The sequence below is a fragment of the Protopterus annectens genome, chromosome 6.part0 (assembly GCF_019279795.1).
Source record: "Protopterus annectens isolate FY-2018-M chromosome 6.part0, PAN1.0, whole genome shotgun sequence".
In the NCBI taxonomy this organism is placed as follows: Eukaryota; Metazoa; Chordata; order Ceratodontiformes; family Protopteridae; genus Protopterus; species Protopterus annectens.
Window position 1 is genome coordinate 1,661,734,841 of NC_056737.1, and position 24,252 is coordinate 1,661,759,092.

At 34.4% G+C, this 24,252-nt stretch overlaps 1 protein-coding gene across 3 annotated transcripts in view; it reads left to right on the top strand.

Moving 5' to 3' along the window:
• The window catches only part of DYNC2LI1 (dynein cytoplasmic 2 light intermediate chain 1), a 1,063,586-nt gene that overhangs the window by 1,023,593 nt on the left and 15,741 nt on the right, over positions 1–24,252 (top strand). The window contains exon 14 of one of the 3 annotated variants that reach the window (XM_044075071.1): positions 10,046–10,277. The exons of the other annotated variants lie outside the window; for them this stretch is intronic. The gene's annotated coding sequence lies outside the window, so the exon portion shown is untranslated. Of the gene's footprint in view, positions 1–10,045; positions 10,278–24,252 lie in introns of those variants that run through there. 3 annotated transcript variants of the gene reach the window in all.

Consider the following 24,252-nt stretch of genomic DNA (forward strand, 5'->3'; position numbering starts at 1 on the left):
CTGTGAGATGCTAATGAGCATCATACTGTTTAAATTGCCTGTTGTCTAAATTTGAGCAAGTCATGTAACCAGAGAGTGTGCTTCCAGATCACCATTAAAAAGTGGCAGTTTGGTGTAGTAGGTTTAGGTGGTTGAATGAATACAATAAAAATAAAATGCAAAGGAAATTTGAGAGAAGATTTGAAGCTTTGAATACAGATATTCGGTATATTACTCACTGTGATTTTATTAGCCAAAAAAGCTGATGCAGTGTGCTACACTCCTGCATCTCATATTTTGAAAAAGAGTATTTTTTTGAAGAGGAGAAATATAAACTAACATTAATTAGAGCAGTGATAAGAATGGAATGCAATATTTATTGTAATCTTAGAAATACCCAAACACCATTAATAGTTGTTTGTATGCTATATTTCTATGGCAGCGGAAAACAGGAGATTTAGCTAGGAACTCTTGTCTTAATCGTTACCAAAGATGGATGTGTAAGAAGATCCAGCTGCAGTAACATACTCTTCCTATTTCACCCACTCTGTCCTCTACTTTTTTTCTTTTTATCCACAGCTCTGTGCTGTCTACTGAAGAACTAGAGTGAGAGATGTATGATACATCACCAGAAGAGAAGAGGAAGGTTCTATATGTTTAGTGGTCCTAATGCCTGTGCTATCAATCCTAATGGATGCTAAAGAATGACCACCTTCTTACAGAGCCACCGTTATGCTAAGCACATCATTTTTGTGTTTTTATCAGACACCCCATAAAGAAAGATATGCAGGTCTTATGGAGATGAATATTTAGGGTCTTTTTATATCCAACATCCCCACTGCTCATAGCATACTGCAAGTGTGACTTTCAATATCCAGACAGGTTGAGTAGCACCCATTCTTGTAGAATATGGTTCGCTAATGTAATTCATGAAACAATGAGACCCAACCTATTGAAATTGGTTTCTTTGAAAGGTTATGGTGGAAAATGCTAAAACATAATTTTTTATCAGACAATCCCATTGCATTCTCCACAGGTTCTAGTAACTAATACAATCAACTCATTGGCACCACAACCCTGAGGGGAAAAAATATTTTCTGAGTTGTGACAGCCCTGTAATTTCAGTACTTTTGCATGAGTGTCACTTTTGACAGTATTTAATAGATTTTGATTGTTCACTTTGCATTGGCGTTGACAGAAGTGTTTTGAGTAACACACTGAATAACTTGCTAGTATCTTTTTTTTCCATGTAAGCTTATGTTTGACATTAGGGGCCATACCTGAGACTGTCCTCCAAAATAGATAAACTGAGGGTTCCTTATGTGCAAAAAGATGAAAATAAAACAACAATCTTTGTAGCAACTCTTGAATGTCAGTTAAAGTGGAAGTCCTCTGCTTTTTTTGCATCTGTTTTATTAAGATGCTCTCTGCCAGTGTCCACCACATGCTGAGTCCTAGTCCCCTTCCTTAATCTCCACAGTATGGCAGGGAGAAGGTATTGGTGTCCCAGTATGGTGCCATCCTTAAGGTAAGGGAGTTTCTTTCCTTTTTGCCTTTCCTTAACCCCCCTGCCCAGTGTTTTTATATAATATGCATCAGTGTTATTGAGGTCTATAGTAATATGCTGATATCTGCTGACTCTCTTGCTGCAGGTTATCTGCCTGTACTTCCCCTTTCCTTTGTCTAATTATGCTAGTGGTAATGACTCTCACCATGAGAAGGAAATAGTGTATCAATAATAATTTCTTAAAGACTTACCAGACTGATTTAACATTGTGCTGTATGTTTCTTTCAGGTCTGATTGAAATTGTTCTGTTTATAGCTTCCCCAAGACAGGCATTTTCATGTTTGTTCATGGCTTTTGATGGCTGTCGTTATTAAAAATTATTTAAATGGGGGCATGGCTAACTGTGAACAATAACTGGTGAAAGCTCTGTGACTGAGACTTTTTCTCTGACAGCAAATATAAGCAAAATTTAAAATGTGGAGATACTTTTTAGCTAACTTTATTCACTTGTAGTCAGAGAAAAGATTTATAGCTTCATGTTCTTCAAAAGCTGTAATTTTCCTGTTGGCATTTCAACTGCTTGTTTAAGAGAGAAGAGGCTTCAACATGAGCCACTCAAGAAATGGTACTCAGGATTCTTGTGTTAAAAAGATATATAGTCAATAATACGTAGTGTACAGAATGAATTACTTAAAATGGACAAACTGGATACCAAAATAGAAAGTTTCAAATAAGAGTCCAGAAACAAGATAGAACATTTAGAAATTTTTATGAAACAACAAAGTGTACAACTCAACAGTATGGAAGAAGCTTTAAATGATCATGAAGGGAGAATAAGTGAAGGTGACTCTCAGACTGAATTTCTTTATAACAAAATAACTGGTTGATAGATAAAGATTTATAAAATATACTGAGACAAAATAACATTAGAAATTATGGTATACCTGAAAAGTATGAGGAAGACAATGTAATAAGCTTTTTAACAACCCGGCTACATAAAACATTAAATTTACTTGAAAATGTATCTTTTGGAATTGAAAGAGTGCATGGATCCGTGAGAGTACCTTCAAAGAAGGAAAACTCACCATCACATTTAATTATAGTTAAGTTTATGTCCAGCTTAGAAAAAGATCAAATATTAAAAACAGCATGGTCTAGCCCACGTATTAAAATGGGTGAACATGTAATCAGATTTGACAATGATTATTCCAGTAGAGTAATGAGTAAAAGAAACTCTTGCTTACCACTGATTAATGAGCTTTAACAGAACAATGTTAAAGCCACTTTAGTGTTTTCTGCAAAATCAACGTATATCTTTCTGAAGGAACCAAAATATATGACACGCCTGAGGAGGCATCCACTTTTGTTTAGAAAAATAAAATCCTTGATAATACTGAAGAAAAGGATTGGAACAGTATGTCCTTCAAGAAACTGAGTGAGTTGAATTCCTGGAAAACTGCTTCTAAAATAAAAAAAAGCTTAAAACAAGTGATTTTTATTCTCTGATTGCAGGACTTTTATTTTTTTTAAACAAATGTACCCTTTAAGTAAAAGTTTGATATTTGACTTTAAGCTTCAAGACATATGTAAGTGTGTATATTTAAGCTAAAACATTTTTCATGATAAGGAATATAAATGGTTAGTTTTACTGTTTTGCTATATTTACAATGAAAAACTTTAATTTAACTAAAGTTATGTGTTTCTAAATGTTAAGCAAATACTTCCTGTAAGAGAATGTCATTAAACTATAAGCAAAATAATTCTTAACTTTAAGACTATATAAGTTAAGAATTTTATCTCATTTGTTTAACTTTGCTTAGTATGTGCATTGCTTAGTTAACTGAGTGTCAGATCGAAGTAATGTGCTAATTAGAAGTGTTGAAGTGCTGGTGATTCTGTTTTCTTTCTTCCCGTGTAACACGTTCCTTTCACATGTTGTTTCTGAAGGAATTAACACTTAAAAAGCTTGAGAGCAAAGTAATGTTCCATTTATGTGAAAATGTTTGATTCTAACTTGCGTTGCTTCCCACCTGCTCCTTGAGCTGTTTTGAAGGTCAAAGTTCATCACTGATGTCTCTGCAAGTAGGAAGGAACTTTCTTTTTTTAAGTACATGTGAGATATCTACTCAAAATGACGTCTTTTTAAAATATTTATTTAGAAGTGAAGAATTGGTAAAACGAAAGCCATAGTATATTTTACATTGAACTGTTGCTTACATATAATTTGCTTACATTTTGCTGAATGTCAATAGTTTATACCTTAGTGTTATTAACTCTAACTGTACATATTAATGAAAAGCAGTAAAGTTGGATGTCTGTTGATTAGAACAATTTAAAAGAATTGAGAAAAATGAGAGACTTACAGAGGAAATTAGCAGTAGCTGTGTGCTATGAGTTGTCATTTTCATCTGCTCTAATTAGGATATTATGCTAGATTAAAGCAGCAATCCGCAATGGCTAAAAACACACATTCAAATCAAACAAGCAGGAATTCCGTTATATATAGTCAAGATTGTTTGTACATCTTATGAATAATATGCAAATGCACAAGGAATGAAATATCTACTATGTAGGATTAATAAAAAAGCAGTGTTGGTAAGTTAAGAAATATATACAAATACTGCAGTCTCTAATAGAGAGGTGATGATTAAATAGTTCCTTGATGGAAGAATTTAGAAATGCAAGTTATATAGAATAAGGTAGAATATTATAATCACACTGTAACTTTTTATTAATACATTTTTATTGAATTTTATAAATACTGCATTTCATACATTTAAATATAACAAAATTCAAAACAACATGTAAAATAGTAACTAAATACAATGTCCATAACAAATGTGATGACCTTTTATGATTACATTTTATCTAATTTTTTTTTAAGTTTTAACCAATATATTTTCTTATGTGTCATTTTAGTAGTTCTTGAAGATAAAGTTTGTAATTCCCTATAACATGCAATCTTAGCTAATGAAATAAATTCGTGAAGAACCAAAAGGCAAGGGAAGTCTTCAAAACGAGCACCAACAGCACAATAGTTCAGTAGTCCTTAACGCAAATTTTTATTTGTGTAAAACAGAAAAAAGCGTTTTCGCTACTATCACGTAGCTTCATCAGAGGTAACAACAATCAGTTGACTTAATTAATCTAAGAGCCTTTTAAAATGACATCAATTCTAATTCATAGGAAGTGACGAAATTAAAACTTTACACTTTCCTCTGCACAGCTTTTTTAAGACAAGAATGATCAACAAGTGAGTTCATATCAGAACTGGTTAAAACATGACACAAATAATAATGATAAGAATGTATTCCATAATGAAATACTAGTGCACATATCTGAAACCTGAATAGTTTTCTTGAATAGTTTTTTGTACACCAGCTCTACTATGTAGTTGTATAATACTACTACAATTCGTGTGAAATACATAAATGATTGTGTACATACAAAGTGAAAACTGTTTAGTATAAACCCTTTAACTGTCTACTAACAGTTTAACTCTGTTACAAGGAGATCATGTATATTCTTTTTTTAAAAAATAAAAATATAAAAAACATTCTTTGTTTTAAAAAATATGAAGATTTTGTACAAGTGTTAATAAATCCATAATGGCATTTTCTCTGACTAATCTGTGCTGTTTTTTTATTTTGTGTTGTTAGAATTAGCTTTGCACGTAAAAAGTATTCACATTAATTTCTCTAACGTAAGTAACTACGTAACTTTAATACTGGCGCAATGTTACAGTTCTCATTTAAACCGGGAAACTTGAACGCATCCAAAGAGAGTTGTCATTCAAGCTCCCGGTTTTCTAAAATGAGAGATGTTGGACCGCCTCTGATGTCTACTGGAACATGGTCAATTCCCATGAATAAAAAGGTGTGTCCAGGGTGTGTGCCAGTGTGTTTTGCTAGTGCGTTCTCTTCTTTATGCTTTCTTATAGCGTAGGTGTGTTGGTAAATTCTTTCACGGACTTTACGGTCTGTTTTTCCTACGTAAAAAGCTGGACAACATTCGCAGAAAGCAATATATACCACTGAAGTAGTCTGACAATTAATTCTATGATGAATTTTATATTTCTTATTCCTGATGTTAAATGAATTACCTGGTTTAATGTGTTTACAGTAGTTGCAAGCTTCACATTTAAATGTTCCTCTTTGTCTACTAAATGAGTCCCTTTTAACATTCCTTTGTAGGATCTCTTTTAAATTACTTGCTCTCTTGTAAATTATATTAGGACGAGAGCCTAATTTTTCCAAAAGCATTGGTGAATCAGCGATGATTTGCCAATTCTTAAATATTATTGACCTAATTACGTTTGAGTCTATATTAAAAGTTGTGACAAAACTTAATGTGAAGGATGGCTCAGTATGTTCCATTGGGTTCAGTACCCCTGTTGTATCAACATTCAAATTTGACACCTGAACAGTTTGACTAAATAGAGGTGAACTTTGGTTAAGTAGGGGCTTATAATAACCATCCAATCTTTTTTGACTAACTTCCTTTGTTAAATCATCAACTAATTTAACTGGATAGCCCCGATTCACAAATAGATGTTTTAAAAAGGTACATTCTTTTGTGAAGTCTACTAAAGTACTGCACATCCTACCAGCTCTGACTAATTGACTTTTTACTATTGATCGCTTTTGTCTGAATGGATGTAAGCTTGAAAAGTGTAAAAAAGAGTTGACATACGTAGGCTTTCTAAAGACTGTTGATGTTAATACATTCTTCTCTAGGTCTTTTTCTAATTTGACATCTAAATAATCAATTTCCTTTGTGGAAAATTTGTATGTAAATTTTAGAAATTGTGTTGTTTCATTAATTGAATCCACAAAGTACCTTGCCCAAGTATCGTCCTCACGTACAAGTATAAAAATGTCATCAAGAAACCTAGTATAGAATGTGACATTCTTCATCAAGTCATTGTTGTTAAACAAAAAGTGTTTTTCCCAGTATGTTACAAAGAGGTTCGCGACACTGGCTGCACAAGGGGAGCCCATTGCTACCCCCTGTTTCTGCAGGAAAAACTCTTTATCAAACGTAAAAAAGTTTGAAGTCAACACTATATCAAGCAGTTCTGTGACTAAGTCCATTTCAGATCTAGGAGCGCCTAACTCATTTAAGAGCAAGCCTATCCATTCTACCACTTCCAAATGTGGGATGGATGTATACAGGTCTATGACGTCAATAGTCAAAAAATTATTGGCAGCATCAAATGGGATGTCATTGATGTTGTTGAGGAAATTCCAGGAGTCTTTACAGATGCCTGGGACATTTTTGATATATTTTGTCAATATACTGTCAATCAGTCGTGAGCAAGGGTAGGTGATGGAACAACGTGCATCTATCAAGGCTCTCATAGGGGGATCTTGTACATTTTTTTGAATTTTAGGGTTCAAGGCTCTCATAGGGGGATCTTGTACATTTTTGTGAATTTTAGGGATCCCAAACATTACTGGAACTTTTGGGGGCATTTAAGGATGCCAACTCGTATGCGGGACTATCCAGTGTAGTCCTCATTTTTGTATTTATACCTAGTACCACAGGTAATATTGCCAAGACTATTATTGACTTAAAGTGTTTCACACGTAAGTTAAACTTAAAATTGTTATGTGGCGATGTAGGTAGTGAAGTCACTAGAGGTTTAAAGACACCCAGTGTATTCAACCCTCCTGTTCACAATGTTTTACACTTGTTTGAAACTATTTGTGAAATTGACCTAAGACATTTCTTTTTAGAATCTAAGAAGAATATTAATGCTCCTAATTTCAACATCACAAAGGAACAACAAATAGGACTGCGTTACCTCACTGAACTCCCTGTCAGGTTTATCAAACCAGACAAAGGCGGTGGGGTAATTGTTTTTGACGAGTTCCAATAATAAGAAAAAATGAGGACTACACTGGATAGTCCCGCATACGAGTTGGCATCCTTAAATGAAGTTACTACTTCACAAAGGCGCACTAGGGCGTATTTTAGGGACCTCTTTCTGGAAGGAAAAATTGATTTAGACACTTTCAACTACATTGATATTGTGCCCCCAAAAGTTCCAGTAATGTTTGGGATCCCTAAAATTCACAAAAATGTACAAGATCCCCCTATGAGAGCCTTGATAGATGCACATTCTTCCATCACCTACCCTTGCTCACGACTGATTGACAGTATATTGACAAAATATATCAAAAATGTCCCAGGCATCTGTAAAGACTCCTGGACTTTCCTCAACAACATCAATGACATCCCATTTGATGCTGCCAATAATTTTTTGACTATTGACGTCATAGACCTGTATACATCCATCCCACATTTGGAAGCGGTAGAATGGATAGGCTTGCTCTTAAATGAGTTAGGCGCTCCTAGATCTGAAATGGACTTAGTCACAGAACTGCTTGATATAGTGTTGACTTCAAACTTTTTTACGTTTGATAAAGAGTTTTTCCTGCAGAAACAGGGGGTAGCAATGGGCTCCCCTTGTGGAGCCAGTGTCGCGAACCTCTTTGTAGCATACTGGGAAAAACACTTTTTGTTTAACAACAATGACTTGATGAAGAATGTCACCTTCTATACTAGGTTTCTTGATGACATTTTTATACTTGTACGTGAGGACGATACTTGGGCAAGGTACTTTGTGGATTCAATTAATGAAACAACACAATTTCTAAAATTTACATACAAATTTTCCACAAAGGAAATTGATTATTTAGATGTCAAATTAGAAAAAGACCTAGAGAAGAATGTATTAACATCAACAGTCTTTAGAAAGCCTACGTATGTCAACTCTTTTTTACACTTTTCAAGCTTACATCCATTCAGACAAAAGCGATCAATAGTAAAAAGTCAATTAGTCAGAGCTGGTAGGATGTGCAGTACTTTAGTAGACGTCACAAAAGAATGTACCTTTTTAAAACATCTATTTGTGAATCGGGGCTATCCAGTTAAATTAGTTGATGATTTAACAAAGGAAGTTAGTCAAAAAAGATTGGATGGTTATTATAAGCCCCTACTTAACCAAAGTTCACCTCTATTTAGTCAAACTGTTCAGGTGTCAAATTTGAATGTTGATACAACAGGGGTACTGAACCCAATGGAACATACTGAGCCATCCTTCACATTAAGTTTTGTCACAACTTTTAATATAGACTCAAACGTAATTAGGTCAATAATATTTAAGAATTGGCAAATCATCTCTGATTCACCAATGCTTTTGGAAAAATTAGGCTCTCGTCCTAATATAATTTACAAGAGAGCAAGTAATTTAAAAGAGATCCTACAAAGGAATGTTAAAAGGGACTCATTTAGTAGACAAAGAGGAACATTTAAATGTGAAGCTTGCAACTACTGTAAACACATTAAACCAGGTAATTCATTTAACATCAGGAATAAGAAATATAAAATTCATCATAGAATTAATTGTCAGACTACTTCAGTGGTATATATTGCTTTCTGCGAATGTTGTCCAGCTTTTTACGTAGGAAAAACGGACCGTAAAGTCCGTGAAAGAATTTACCAACACACCTACGCTATAAGAAAGCATAAAGAAGAGAACGCACTAGCAAAACACACTGGCACACACCCTGGACACACCTTTTTATTCATGGGAATTGACCATGTTCCAGTAGACATCAGAGGCGGTCCAACATCTCTCATTTTAGAAAACCGGGAGCTTGAATGGCAACTCTCTTTGGATGCGTTCAAGTTTCCCGGTTTAAATGAGAACTGTAACATTGCGCCAGTATTAAAGTTACGTAGTTACTTACGTTAGAGAAATTAATGTGAATACTTTTTACGTGCAAAGCTAATTCTAACAACACAAAATAATAAAAAAACAGCACAGATTAGTCAGAGAAAATGCCATTATGGATTTATTAACACTTGTACAAAATCTTCATATTTTTTAAAACAAAGAATGTTTTTTATATTTTTATTTTTTTAAAAAAAGAATATACATGATCTCCTTGTAACAGAGTTAAACTGTTAGTAGACAGTTAAAGGGTTTATACTAAACAGTTTTCACTTTGTATGTACGTACACAATCATTTATGTATTTCACACGAATTGTAGTAGTATTATACAACTACATAGTAGAGCTGGTGTACAAAAAACTATTCAAGAAAACTATTCAGGTTTCGGATATGTGCACTAGTATTTCATTATGGAATACATTCTTATCATTATTATTTGTGTCATGTTTTAACCAGTTCTGATATGAACTCACTTGTTGATCATTCTTGTCTTAAAAAAGCTGTGCAGAGGAAAGTGTAAAGTTTTAATTTCGTCACTTCCTATGAATTAGAATTGATGTCATTTTAAAAGGCTCTTAGATTAATTAAGTCAACTGATTGTGGTTACCTCTGATGAAGCTACGTGATATTAGCGAAAACGCTTTTTTCTGTTTTAAACAAATAAAAATTTGCGTTAAGGACTACTGAACTATTGCGCTGTTGGTGCTCGTTTTGAAGACTTCCCTTGCCTTTTGGTTCTTCACTAGTTTGTTTGGATTTTTACTTGTTGTTTAATGAAATAAATTCAGTAAATAAAAGAATATTTTTTGATTTCCAGTTTCCTGTGAAAATTTTTCTTGCAATTGCAAGCAAAGACCAAAGAAGATGCACTTGAATTCTTGGAATACATGTAGATATCGGGGTCTTAAGTAGTAACAGTGAATCAGAAAATTCACACTTGTCTGACCACAATGCTTTTATAAAATTTTTAAACTCTAACCAGTACTGATTTACATTTTTACATTTGACAAACCTATGTTCCCAATCTGTGCATAATGTCTCCTCACACCTCCAGCATTTATTAATACCATTATTTGAAATTATTGTAATTTTATGGGGGGGGGGGTGATAAAACTTCTATGAATAAATTTCCATGAAAAAAAATTCCAAAAGTGAGATGTATGATTAATTGATTTAAGTATTAACATTTTTTCATTATCTGAAAAGCTGAATTTATTATTTTTTTTTCTGAATAGCTCCATAACGGACCTTCTGGTATTTGCAGATCTAATTTTAAAGTTTTATATATTTTTGATATTGAAAGGATGTTATTACTATTTAACATATTTGTTTTACTGAGGAGTAGTATAATTTTAGGTAAAGATCTTATGTTAGACATTCAATGTTTTTTTAAATTCTTTAACAATGTATTCTCTAAAAATTTGTATATTTAACCAATTATTATTATTTTTATTATATCTGGCCATAAGGGAATTTGGTTCTTGTATGCCATTTTCTTTCATATCACTGATTTTGGTTATGTTAAACAAATCAAGGAATTTCTTTGTATATGCTATAGGAAACAATAAAAAAATTAAAGCTGTCCATCAGATATGTTTTATTTATTGATTTTTTTTAATTACTTAATATATATTTAAGAAATGGGGATCATTTTTCATTTTTGTTTTTCTAGTGTTAAAGGATTTTATTTATGATACAAATTTTTATGGTTCCGAAAATGTACTTTTTTCTATCTTTATATCTATATTGGTAAGAAGAGTAGTTATGTGAAGATTTTTCCAATTTGATTTATAATTAGGATTTAACCATTGTGTTATTATTTTAAGGACTACAGACTCCGCTGGAGCTCTAGGTTTGGAAATGATATTCCCCCCTCATCCAAGTTTCTATAATGCCATGCATAAGCAATTCTTGTTTTTTGTGGAAACCATAAGAATTTCAACATGGAATGTAGTTGTTTTAATAATTTCTTTAAGGGTGAAGCTATTAGTGTTTGAAAAAAGAACACAATTTGTGGTAGTATGATCATCTTTATTAAAGCTAGTCTTTCTTCTGTAGAGAAAAACATTTTGTTCCATCTGTCTGCATATTCCTTCACCATGGCTACTAAATTTTTATAATTTGTATTTATGGTATCTTCCCAGGATGGTTTTATTAATACCCCTAGGTATTTAAGTGTGTAATTTCACCAATTGCATTCGCTATGATTTTTCAATGTATTATCTATCTTTTTGTTCAATATTAAAGTTTCTGTTTTATCTTGGTTAAATTTCAGGTCTGAAATCCTTTCAAAAGTTTGGAGTGAGTGTTTAATATGATCAATAGAAGGATTTATATCTCCAATTGTTAACCGAATATCATCCGCAAAAAGTTGTATTTTGGAATTATAACTAGAATCTACATTAAAACTACTTATATTTGAGTTTTCATTGGCCATAGGTTCCACTGATAAGGCAAATAGTAAAGGCAACAGTGCACATCCTTGTTTGGTTCCTCTAAAGATTTTAAGAGGACCTGATAAGAAAGCACCAATTTTGACATATGAAACTGAATTTACATATAGTCTACTTAAGAGATTTATAGATTCAGGTGAGAAACCACAGATTTCAAGTGTCTTAAATAAATAGGGACAGTTTATGCAATCAAAAGCTTTATTTAAGTCTAAACTAATGATTGACGGTTCTTTTTTATTCTTATTTGCATGTTCTATTAAAGATAGCAATCTAATAATATGATCTTGGACTTTTCTATTTAAAATGAAACCCATTTGATCATCAGTTATCAGATTAGGCAATAATTGATTGTCTGCTTGCAAGTATTGATAACAAAATGTTATAGTCAACATTTAACAATGATATAGGACGATAAGAGGCCACTAAAGTTGGATCTTTTCCATGTTTCAAAATTGGTGATATCATGGCATATTTCCAGGAGGGTATTGAAATTTCATTCTTCCTAAATTCTTCAAAAGCTTCTAATAGTGTTTTGTAGTACTTCATCCGGTAGTAATTTATATATTTCCTCAATTATACCAGTTAGACCTGGCAATTTATTATTTTCAAGACTCAAAATTATTTCCTTTAGTTCTTTTAAAGTTATTGCTTTGGACAATTTACTATTTTGCTCTTTTGTTAATTTTTTATTAATATTATCCTTTAAGAAATTGTCTCTTAAATCAATGTAACCAGTGTTTAAATTCTCTTGTTTTATAATCTCATGGTGTTTTATGAATACTTCTAAGATGTCTTTTAGATCTGATGCATGTTTGTGTTTGTTAGTTGCTTCATCTTTAATCTCTGTTGTATGTTTAGACATAACTCGATGTTATTGTCATTAATATCTAGAAATTGTTTTATTTCATTTAGTAACCACTCTTTAAACCCATTTAAATTAACATATGCTGGGGATTCTTTGTCAAAATATCAAATTATTACATTTGATATTAATTTTAAAGAAAATGGCATTGTGGTCAGATATAAGGCAAGAGCTAATTATAACTTCTTGTATCTTAGAATATAGGCTATCAGTCACAAATACTTTGTCAATAGTAGCTTGAGTGCCAAATCTATAGGAATATTGAGTGTAATTTAGAGAATTTGCTTCCTTTAACTCATAAATATCTCTCAAATTCAAATGATTAATGAAATTAATACTTTTTTTTGCAGGAGAAGAGATTTTAAAATTATCACTTTTGGTGGTGTCATTTTTAGATAGGATACAATTAAAGTCCCCTGCATATATTATATCACCCTTAACTTTAGTTAAGGATAATTCAAGATCTTTGTTTCCTGCTTCTCCACTGATACCTGGTATCCAATAAGTATTAACCAATGTAACTTGTTTTTTATTTATTTCTAAAATAACTATACATAACATGCCATTTTTATCTGAATACGAATCTAATATATTGGGAATTGGCAATGATTTCTTCCATAATATCATAGTACCTCTGCTTTTGGTCTGATAGTGTGATTCTGCAAGTACTGTGTAACCATTAAAAGACATTTTACCTAGATCTTTTTCTATTATGTGAGATTCTTGTAAAAAAGCAATATCAACCTTATTTGTTTTAAAATATTTAACCTGACTTCCTCTTTTTTATAAGGTTGTTAAGACCATTTACATTCAAAGACATGCATTTATAAGCAAACATTTCTTTTTTTGACACAAATAGATATCAAGAATTTTGTTATGGACATACAATAACTTGTAAAAATAAACATTGTATAGTTACAACAATGAATGACTTATTCTTGAATCAATGATCAAGATATCAAACCACTTTTTATTAGCCATTTCATGGAGTTCAAGATACTCCTGATTCAAGCAGAGTACTGATTGAATCAACCACCCCCTACCAACAACAGTTAATTCCCCTCTACTATGACAAATGTTTAATATTATTAATAAAAGACAAAATGGATGTAATATTAATTTCCTATTAGTATTTCCTAAATTAAAGTATTAAGGATTTAAAGTTTTAATTATATATTTACTTGCCATAGGCAGTATTGATATAAAAAATCATGTGTTAAAACTAAATTAGACATATTATATATGACACCAGCTATTGACTATTAATGAGTGCAATAGAGTATGCATCCAACTAATATCTATGATAACCAAACCAAGACATGTGGTCTATAATATATACACTATCTTGTGGCATTGCTATATTTGCACATATGAGAATCTTTCATATTATAATATAAAGAAGAGCAGTAAAAGTACATATGTACTATCACAATCGGACCCCAAGCATGCCATAGCTGGAAATTACTGTGTAACATGAGTTTACAACTGCCACAAAACTGCTTGCAAACTTCAGTGATATAATGGAAAGAAATTGCAAATATTATTTCCATGTTTTACAGCACAACATAACAGCTGAGGCTGCAAATCCCTTCAATATATCAGCTTATTATGCAACATGGGGAAGTTCCCTTCACCTGATAGAATTTTACAGTTGCACAATCAAGCCGCATCAGAAGAATAACTAATAATTATTGCAATCTCCCCTCAAATATATGATGAGCTATAGAAAATATGTAATGTAGGCAGCTGCAAACAAATTAAAAGGTATTAATCATATGAGACCTGAAGATCTTGATCCACTAAATACTAGTAAATCTTTATGTCATCCAATTCCTACTATGAACCAGGTACAGCCTACTATAAATAAAGAAAAAAGCATATCAGTAACATTTGTTTGTTGGAGTCAAATTATCTTAAAAAGTGCAGTAAGTACTTTTCTCAACTGCCGTATATAATTTAAGAAACTTATAAAAGCAGAAAATCTCAGCTGAATATATAGAAAAGTAAACATCAGAATAAATACATTGCAGTTTGTGGTATGCTTCACTATTTTGACAGGAGCTAAGAAAATAATTAGTGTGTAAATAAAACCCAGAGGTTTACTTCAATGGTTATTACAAAATGTATAAGGTAATTCATCAATTAAAACATAAAGAATCCAGTAATAATCTTGTGAATTACTTAATGTTTACAGTCAGTCAACAGTGTCATAAATTGCATTGTCAAAGCATTTAGAGTCTAGTTGCAGCAACATGGAAACATTACATCAAAATAAAACGTTTGTGCTTTATGGAAACTTTATATATTTTTAATACAGTTATTATCTAAATGTAAATACACTTACTTTACCTCCTTATTCCATTAGTGATCTCTGGAGTCAGCATAGTGAAACATTATGAATAGCATTTAAACATTTCAATGACTTCCTATCTTAAAATGTCAAAGTTCACTTTTCTTTTAAAGACGTGATAAAGTGAACAAATAATGCCTAACTTATTAAAAGAAAACAAAATTGGTGCAGATCTAAATAATTATTGCAGTATATGATGGTATCTATTCATGTTTTCTTTACTTTTCCCCCCACAAATACTTCTCTTGTAATAAAACCGCTGTGATGAATCTCGCAAGTCGTGTTTGAAGATTCTGATCAGTTCCTGTCATTAGCGGTCAGAGTTCATGCTGATTAAATGAACTTGTGACATAGCAAACCTATCTTTTAGGCAAGATTTATGTACAGAAGCAACTACAAGGCTCGAGCAAGCATTCTGAAGGTAAACTGAAGCTAAGTTATCGTGTTTTCAGCTGGAACTTTTCAAATAAGAGTAAAAAAGAGAAAAAAAATGTATGCAAAGTGCTTGTGAGTTTTGAAACATGACAAACATAGACTCAATGAGCCATCTTATTGCCTTTTCTCTTCCAAAGGCAGCTTCACCATAAATATGACTAATCAAGAATATAAAGCAAGTAATGTAAAATAGGAGGAAAGTATACAATAAACGTCAATGTCAACAGAACCTGAAAACAACATAATACAGAAACAGCTTTTTTTTTAAATCTATTAATGTCAGCACTCACAGTAGATATATCAAAGTTCCAATCACTCACCACAAAACACAAATCACTTGTCAGTTTAAAGCTCCTATCAGATATTCTAAATTTAGCCATATTGCATATCAGTTTGACAGAACTTGTCCTAATCATAGCCCTACCTTTCAAAGAGCTTTTAGTGTCATAAAACAGTAAGCCGTATTTCAGAAATTGAGAACTGTAGAAATAATAAAATTAAAGGGAGAACAGTTATTTATCTTTTTAACTTCTTTTTTCTGAAGATTTCCATGAATTATTTTCAGCAATTCTTTTCAATGAAGGATTTGTCCATTCCATATCTTCTATTTTCTCTATTAATTTATTTGTTTTTATTCAAGAGACAGCAGAGTCAAGATCATCAAATATTTTACGTCCCTCTGTGAGAAATAATTTTAGTCTGGCAGGAAACAACAGATGTACCTTTATTTGTTTCTTTTTAAGTTCCTTAATAATAGGAAGAAAGAGCTTTCTTTTAGCCATCACTGCAGGGGAGTAGTCATTGCCAAAACATACAATATTGCCATTTACTTTATAGGGGACAGCCCATGCAGTTTTCAGTACTAGCTCTTTATCTTGTGTTGATATAAATTTCACAATAACAGATCTTGAAGTATTTTTATTAGAAGAAAAAGCAATGGATCTGTGTGCCCTTTCTATTCCAAAGGAAAGGGCTTCAGGAAGATTTAGAACAGTTGGTAGCCAAGTAGTTAAAAAAACTCACCATGTTGCTTCCTTCTATGTTGTTTGGTAGACCAAAAATCCAAAGGTTATTTCTTCTTGACCTATTTTCTAGGTCTTCTATTTTATTTTGAAAAGCAGTGCTCTGCTTTAAAATGAACTCTGTGTTATTTTCTCCCTCTTGAAGTCTTCCATCCACATCATTAAGATATTGTTCTATGTCAGAAATTTGGGATTTTTGAAGTTGTAATTCCTTATGTATTAAATCCATCTGTTTAGAGCATTTTTGTTCAAAACCATCTATTTTTGTATCTATTTTGTCTAGTTTCAATGACATCTCTTGTAAAGTCATTGTCACAGCTAAAAGTTCTTTCTTGATAGAAGAGTCTGAAGAATTATTCTTTGAAAAGCTCATTATTCGGGTAGAGATGTTGTGGTATATTGTCTGAAATTTTTGACAGGAAAATTTGAAGGAAGATTTATAATTTTTTGAATAATCCACCAATAGGTTAATAGAAGTAAAATAATGACAAAAAAGCTAGTTGGATTATTTTTTAAAGTTTAAATCCTGTCAGAAATATATAGCATTGGCAGAGCTGAAAGAAACTGCTGTTAGTCAGTGTACATCTTGGCCATGCCCCCACACTGTAACTTTTGAATGCAGTATAGACTGCAATTTTTGTTTATTACATAGAAATAGCAAGACATTCTCTTTGACCTTGGTAATGTACATATTTCTATGAATTAGTTGAATAAGCTAAAAGATTTTTTTAAATATTGTGATATTTGTCATATTAAGAGTGTTTCACAATTTTAAGATATAGACACTTATACTTTTAAAATTTATTCAGAGCTTTTGTTAGAGCTATAAAATGTCTATATATCTTTTAGCATGATATATATGCATTGATTTTCCTTTTCCTAATTTATAGATATCTTTATCACTTCAGGTCCCACTCTGTTCTACTTATTTATTTATTTATTTATTTATTTATTTATTTATTTATTTATTTATTTATTTTACATTTGTTAACCGGGATAGTCCGACTGGATATATGTCCATTTTCAGCGGAGGCCCGGGGAGAAAAGCTCCAAGAGTAGTACATGCAAAAACATAAAGAAAGGCAAAAAAATGTACAAAAGTTTGGGTTGCCTGAAAAAGTAAGAAATACATTTTGCAACAGTATATCATTTACAACAAGAAGTCAGCAGAAGACATTAATTATATAGTTATAGGAACTATATGTTACTATCCTAAGAGATTAATAGTTAGATGGAGGACATAAATAACTAATTTATATAGTAGTGTGAGGATTAGCCAGGCTTGGTACAGTAGCAAGACCATTTGGAGCCCAGGTATAGTTTGAGCTTGGTTTTGAAGTGATACAAGGAAGAAATTGAGGTTATCTCAGGGGGTAATAGGTTCCAGGTTTTACCTAGGGAGTTAGACATGAGAGAGTCGCCGGCTTGGTTGTTGGTTTTGTAAGTCTGGATGAGCACCTTGTTGGAGGAACGAAGTGGTCTTGGATTGTTATACAGGGTAATTAGGTGTTTGAGTGAGGGAGTGTTATCAGGGGCGTAAATGATTTTGTGGGCTATGATCAGTTGGTTATATAGCACGAGACTAGGAAGTTCGAGCCATCCAAGCTGAGTTAGGTTAATGCAGTGATGTGTCCTAAAAGGGAGGCCGGTGGCAAATCTGGCAATGTGATTATAACAGGTGGTAAGTTTATTTAGATTGGACTTGTTGTTATTTAGAAGGAGAGGTGATGCATACAGAAGAGAAGAGAGAAGATGGGAACGGGCAATGGCTACCTTGGCTAGGGGAGTTAAAAAGTTCTTTAATCTATACAGTGGACCTAGTTTTTTATTAATGGTTTTGATTAGGTGGTTGACGTGTAGGTCATATTTTAAGTGGGTGTCAATGGTGACACCTAGAAGTTTAGTAGAAGGGTCAGGAGAGATAATTGTGCCATATTTGGATTTAATTATGAAGTTAATGGGGGTGGACTTTTGTGTAGGTAAGAATATAAGCATTTTGGTCTTTTTGGGGTTTAGTAGTAGGCGGTGGTTGGATAGCCAGTTTTCTATAGTGTTAAAGGTAGTTTGGGTCCTTAGCTGTAACTCTGCAGGGGATGTGGCTGAACATATCAAAGTTGAGTCATCTGCATATTGAATGCAGTTGACTTTAGGAATGGCAGTGTGAAGATCATTTATGAAGATGGAGAATAACAGAGGGCCTAGAATAGACCCTTGTGGAACACCCAGGTTAGTTGGTAATAAGGTGGACAGTTTTGAGTGCCAGAGCACAGCTTGTTGTCTACCACTTAGGTAGGACTCAAACCATTGAAGAGATTTGGGTTCTGGACAGAGTGGTCTTAGGGAGTGGATTAATAGTTGGTGATCCACCATATCAAAAGCTTTGGACAGATCCAGGAATAGAGCGGAAGAGATATGGTTATTATTACGATAAGAATTAATGGTGTTAGAGAAGGCTAATAGGGCTGTAGTGGTGCTATGGTGAGGTCTAAAGCCATGTTGGGTATCTGCCAGGAGATGGTTGTTTATTAAATGGTTCATAAACTGCTTTTGGATACATTTTTCCATTATTTTGGCTAGGGGAGAGAGTATGGCAATTGGCCTATAGTTGGATATTTCGGTAGAGCCTCCCCCTTTATGGAGAGGGATGACATAAGAGATTTTCCAGATATTAGGAATTTTAGCTTCAGTTAGTGTGCGATTTATAAGTACTGAGATAGGATAGGCAATGGCGTCAGCAGATATTTGTAGATATTCAGCTGGAAGTTGGTCAGCTGCAAGAGTGGTAGGTTTTAGTTTTTTGAGTAGGGTGTGTATAAATGAGGTAGCAATAGGTTGGAAGCTAAAATGTGGAAGATTAGTAGAGGTGGAGCAGTTTGGGCTGTAGGGGCTAGGTGGCAAGTTACTTGCTAGGGTTTGTATGGTCTCAGTGAAAAAGCGATTAAAGCTATCTGCAACTAATTCTGATGGTTTGTCAGTGAGGGCTTGAGGTACAGGGGTAGTCTTTTTACCAGGGTGTATTAGATTTTTTAGTCCAGCCCAGAATTTTTGAGGTTTTTTTTTGGTGAAAGGACTGTAGATTGCTGAAGTATTTTTTTTTGTCAAGTAGTACAAGTTTTTTAGTTTCATTCCTAAGTTGCCTGTATAATATTTGATCCTGAGAGAGTTTAGTAGTTCGCCATAGAGCCCAAGCTTTGTCTCTGAGTTTAATTTTGAGCCTGGTCTCATTTGAGAGCCATGGTGCAGTTTTTGGCTTTGTTTTTTTAGAGCGGATGGGAGCATGACTGTCAAGAATCTCCAGAAATGTTTTGTTAAAATACAGTACTGCTTCTTCTAAGGGGAGGCTTTTAAGCATTGACCAATTGCAGGATTTTAGTTCAAGTTGGAACTTAGTTAAATCAAAATTTTTTTTGTTTCTGACATATCTTAGTAGTGATTGGTTGTGGTTAGATATTTTCTGCCTAATTATATATGTGAGATGATGATCACTAAGACTATCAGAGAGGGTACCATATGTATACATGTTGGGATGGTTGTTTATGAGCACCCAATCAAGTATACTTTCTTTCTGGTTGGGCTTGCTAGTTCTAGTCGGAGTGTTAATGACTTGCTTGAATGAATGCAAGTTAATGTGGGTGGTAGGGGCTTCAGAGGAACAATTGCTCCAGTCAATATTAAGGTCACCTAGAAGTATGGTCTCTTGGGGGTAGTGGATGGATATCCAATATAGGATATCTTCAAGTGTGGTTATATTATTACCTGGGGGAATGTACATGCAGATTATATAGATGTGTTTGCTGTTATTTAGTTTCAGTTTAGTAGCTAGGATTTCAGAGTTATTGGACTGAGGCGGTTGAATAATGTCGGTAGTTACAATCATATCAGATTTGTATAGAACCGCAACCCCACCCCCTTTTCTGGATGCTCTGTCCAGCCTGTGTATGTTATACCCAGGGGGAAGTATTTCATTGTCTGGAGTGGAAGGTTTTAACCAGGTCTCTGAGAGACAGAAAATATCAGGGGCTAGATCAGCAAGGAGTGCATGAAGTTCATGCAGTTTGTTATTAATACTTCGGATGTTGAGATGACAGGTTAAGAGAGAGTTAGGTAGATGAGGAATTGTAGGGGTGTAGCTTTGGTTGCTAATAGAGAGAGAGGATTTATTTATGTTGTTAGGGCCAGGGTTGGGGTGTATGTCCCCGTCAATTAACAGGTTGATTCTTAACTTAGAGATAAGTTTCATAAGTTTATCTATTATTTTACTATAGTGTTTGAGTCTAGGACTAATTTTGCTAGGGTGAGTGTGCTGGGAACAGGAGCATGATGTGAGCAATGGCTTGGTATTACTGGTGTGAATAAAGTGGGTATGTTTGGTTTCAGGGTTACAGGTATGACCATATGAGGCATGAAGTCCTCCAAGAGGTTGTGTTTCATATAAGGTAAGGAGGTATGGGGCTAGTAGGATGGGTAGTAGTATGGAGTACCACATGTCTGTAGGGATAGTGATTTAATAGTCCACAAACAGTAGTAGAAGAAAGGTTTGAGGAAGAGAGGTTGGTAGGATTTAGAGTATGGTAGCGATCCACTAGAGGGAGTAGTTGCCGTATGAGTAGGTGTGATGAGAACAAGGAGAGCTAGTTAGTGAAGTAAAAAGATGATTGGGGCAGAGTGGTGTGGGGGTGGCTAGGGGGTTATAAATTTAGATGTACTGGGGGCGGGTGGGAATAGGGGGCAGGGAGGGGAGCGAAGAGAGCCCGAGCGGCGAGCAGGCGGAGCTACACCTTCAACAAATTAAGCAGTTTGTAGCTCAGCAAGGTAAGTAAATTGGCTGTAAAGCATGAGGTCAAAGTTAAATTATTAGCTGGAATTATAATATTCCGTATCTGGAATGAAAGTATACAACTAAGGTTATGGGAGAAATCAGGTACTTGAGGGAAGTTAGTTTAGTGTACCTTGGACCCACGGTCAGCAGTCTCAGAGAAATACAGTAATAGAGTTTGTGATCCACTTTGGCTCTTCGGTAGAAGTTGCCGTGCTGACAAAAAATAATGCTGCCTTGTTCTGTTTAATCTCCGCTGGGGATGGCAGTCTTTTCTACTCTGGACACTTAGAGGGGCAAATCACAAGGGAAACTGCCTAGAAAGACCAGAAGGGAAAAATTAGGAAAGGAGTGGTTAAGTTGAGGTTGTAGGGCTTGAGAATATTACACATAACACTTATCAAATATAGTTGCGGTCCACTAGGGGATCCACCAGCTTCAGTTAATGCATAGTTTTCTAGTTACACTAACTAACATTTAGTTCTAAAATAACCAATCTCAGTGGTCTAACATGAGAGGTAGCTACTGTATAGTAGTAGAACTAGCATGCACTTAGATACGATCCCTGAGCAGTTTGAAAAATAGGCTATAACATTATTTAGTACATCTTAAATTATTAGCGTTGCCTTAGACAATCCGTATGTAGGCTATAACAATCAGTATAGTCTGCACGCTGAATGAGGAACACTGTCTACTCTTGTAGCTAATGAATAACAGCTTATGATAACTTAGAAATTCAGCAAATCAGATTTTAAAATAAAGTAACATGAGAAAAACATTTCATTTTAGACATACCAGTAGGCTGAGGATGCTGCCGACAGGGTCAAGGTACGCTGGAGTTTGAAATTGGCGGGTTTTTTTGTTTTCTCAGTAGGTGTATTTGAAACCTCGCCCTGCGTATTGGGGGTGGGGGAGGCTACGGGGCTACACCTTCAGCAAATTAAGCAGTTTGTAGCTCAGCAAGGTAAGTAAATTGGCTGTAAAGCATGAGGTGAAAGTTAAATTATTAGCTGGAATTATAATATTCCGTATCTGGAATGAAAGTGTACAACTAAGGTTATGGGAGAAATCAGGTACTTGAGGGAAGTTAGTTTAGTGTACCTTGGACCCACGGTCAGCAGTCTCAGAGAAATACAGTAATAGAGTTTGTGATCCACCTTGGCTCTTCGGTAGAAGTTGCCGTGCTGACAAAAAAATAATGCTGCCTTGTTCTGTTTAATCTCCGCTGGGGATGGCAGTCTTTTCTACTCTGGACACTTAGAGGGGCAAGTCACAAGGGAAACTGCCTTGGCTCTTCGGTAGAAGTTGCCGTGCTGACAAAAAATAATGCTGCCTTGTTCTCTTTAATCTCCGCTGGGGATGGCAGTCTTTTCTACTCTGGACACTTAGAGGGGCAAGTCACAAGGAAACTGCCTTGGCTCTTCGGTAGAAGTTGCCGTGCTGACAAAAAATAATGCTGCCTTGTTCTGTTTAATCTCCACTGGGAATGGCAGTCTTTTCTACTCTGGACACTTAGAGGGGCAAGTCACAAGGGAAACTGCCTTGGCTCTTTGGTAGAAGTTGCCGTGCTGACAAAAAATAATGCTGCCTTGTTCTGTTTAATCTCCGCTGGGGATGGCAGTCTTTTCTACTCTGGACACTTAGAGGGGCAAGTCACAAGGGAAACTGCCTTGGCTCTTCGGTAGAAGTTGCCGTGCTGACAAAAATAATGCTGCCTTGTTCTGTTTAATCTCCACTGGGGATGGCAGTCTTTTCTACTCTGGACACTTAGAGGGGCAAGTCACAAGGGAAACTGCCTTGGCTCTTCGGTAGAAGTTGCCGTGCTGACAAAAAATAATGCTGCCTTGTTCTGTTTAATCTCCGCTGGGGATGGCAGTCTTTTCTACTCTGGACACTTAGAGGGGCAAGTCACAAGGGAAACTGCCTTGGCTCTTCGGTAGAAGTTGCCGTGCTGACAAAAAATAATGCTGTCTTGTTCTGTTTAATCTCCGCTGGGGATGGCAGTCTTTTCTACTCTGGACACTTAGAGGGGCAAGTCACAAGGGAAACTGCCTTGGCTCTTCGGTAGAAGTTGCCGTGCTGACAAAAAATAATGCTGCCTTGTTCTGTTTAATCTCCGCTGGGGGTGGCATTCTTTTCTACTCTGGACACTTAGAGGTGCAAGTCACAAGGGAAACTGCCTTGGCTCTTCGGTAGAAGTTGCCGTGCTGACAAAAATAATGCTGCCTTGTTCTGTTTAATCTCCACTGGGGATGGCAGTCTTTTCTACTCTGGACACTTAGAGGGGCAAGTCACAAGGGAAACTGCCTTGGCTCTTCGGTAGAAGTTGCCGTGCTGACAAAAAATAATGCTGCCTTGTTCTGTTTAATCTCCGCTGGGGATGGCAGTCTTTTCTACTCTGGACACTTAGAGGGGCAAGTCACAAGGCAAACTGCCTTGGCTCTTCGCTAGAAGTTGCCGTGCTGACAAAAAATAATGCTGCCTTGTTCTGTTTAATCTCCACTGGAGCTTATTTAGAGGTTTAGTTATAATAATGTTGAATGAGTGAATACTTTAGGAATATTTAATGGATAATTTATACTACTATTACATAAATAGGTGTATAGAACATTATTTGTTGGATTATTTAATGTTTCAGATTAAAAGAAGAGGATTATTAAACTTTTAAGTAGTATCAGGGATAGTTTTAAATGGTAAAATATATAACTAAATTAATAGTCTCTTATTATTTTTAAGATGTATAATATAGTATGTTAATTATTTGTAAGTCACAGTAACTTTTAGCTAGTTCATTGATGTACTTTTAGGTATTGGTACATAGAGTGATAGTATAGTAGTTTGTTTGTTAGGCAAACTAGAAACTTTGGTATCCATGGTAGGTTGTGTTTTATTAGTGCTATATACAGTTGCAGTTGTAGACTTTTATTTATTTACAAGTGTTAGTAGTTTAGTTTGTAGAAAGGAAGAATTCAAAATGTGGAAGGTTAAGATAGTGTTGGAGGAATGTATTAGAGTCTTGTATACAGTTACATTAGTATTGCGGATATATGTGTCATATATTTTAAAATAAATATTTTTAAGTACAT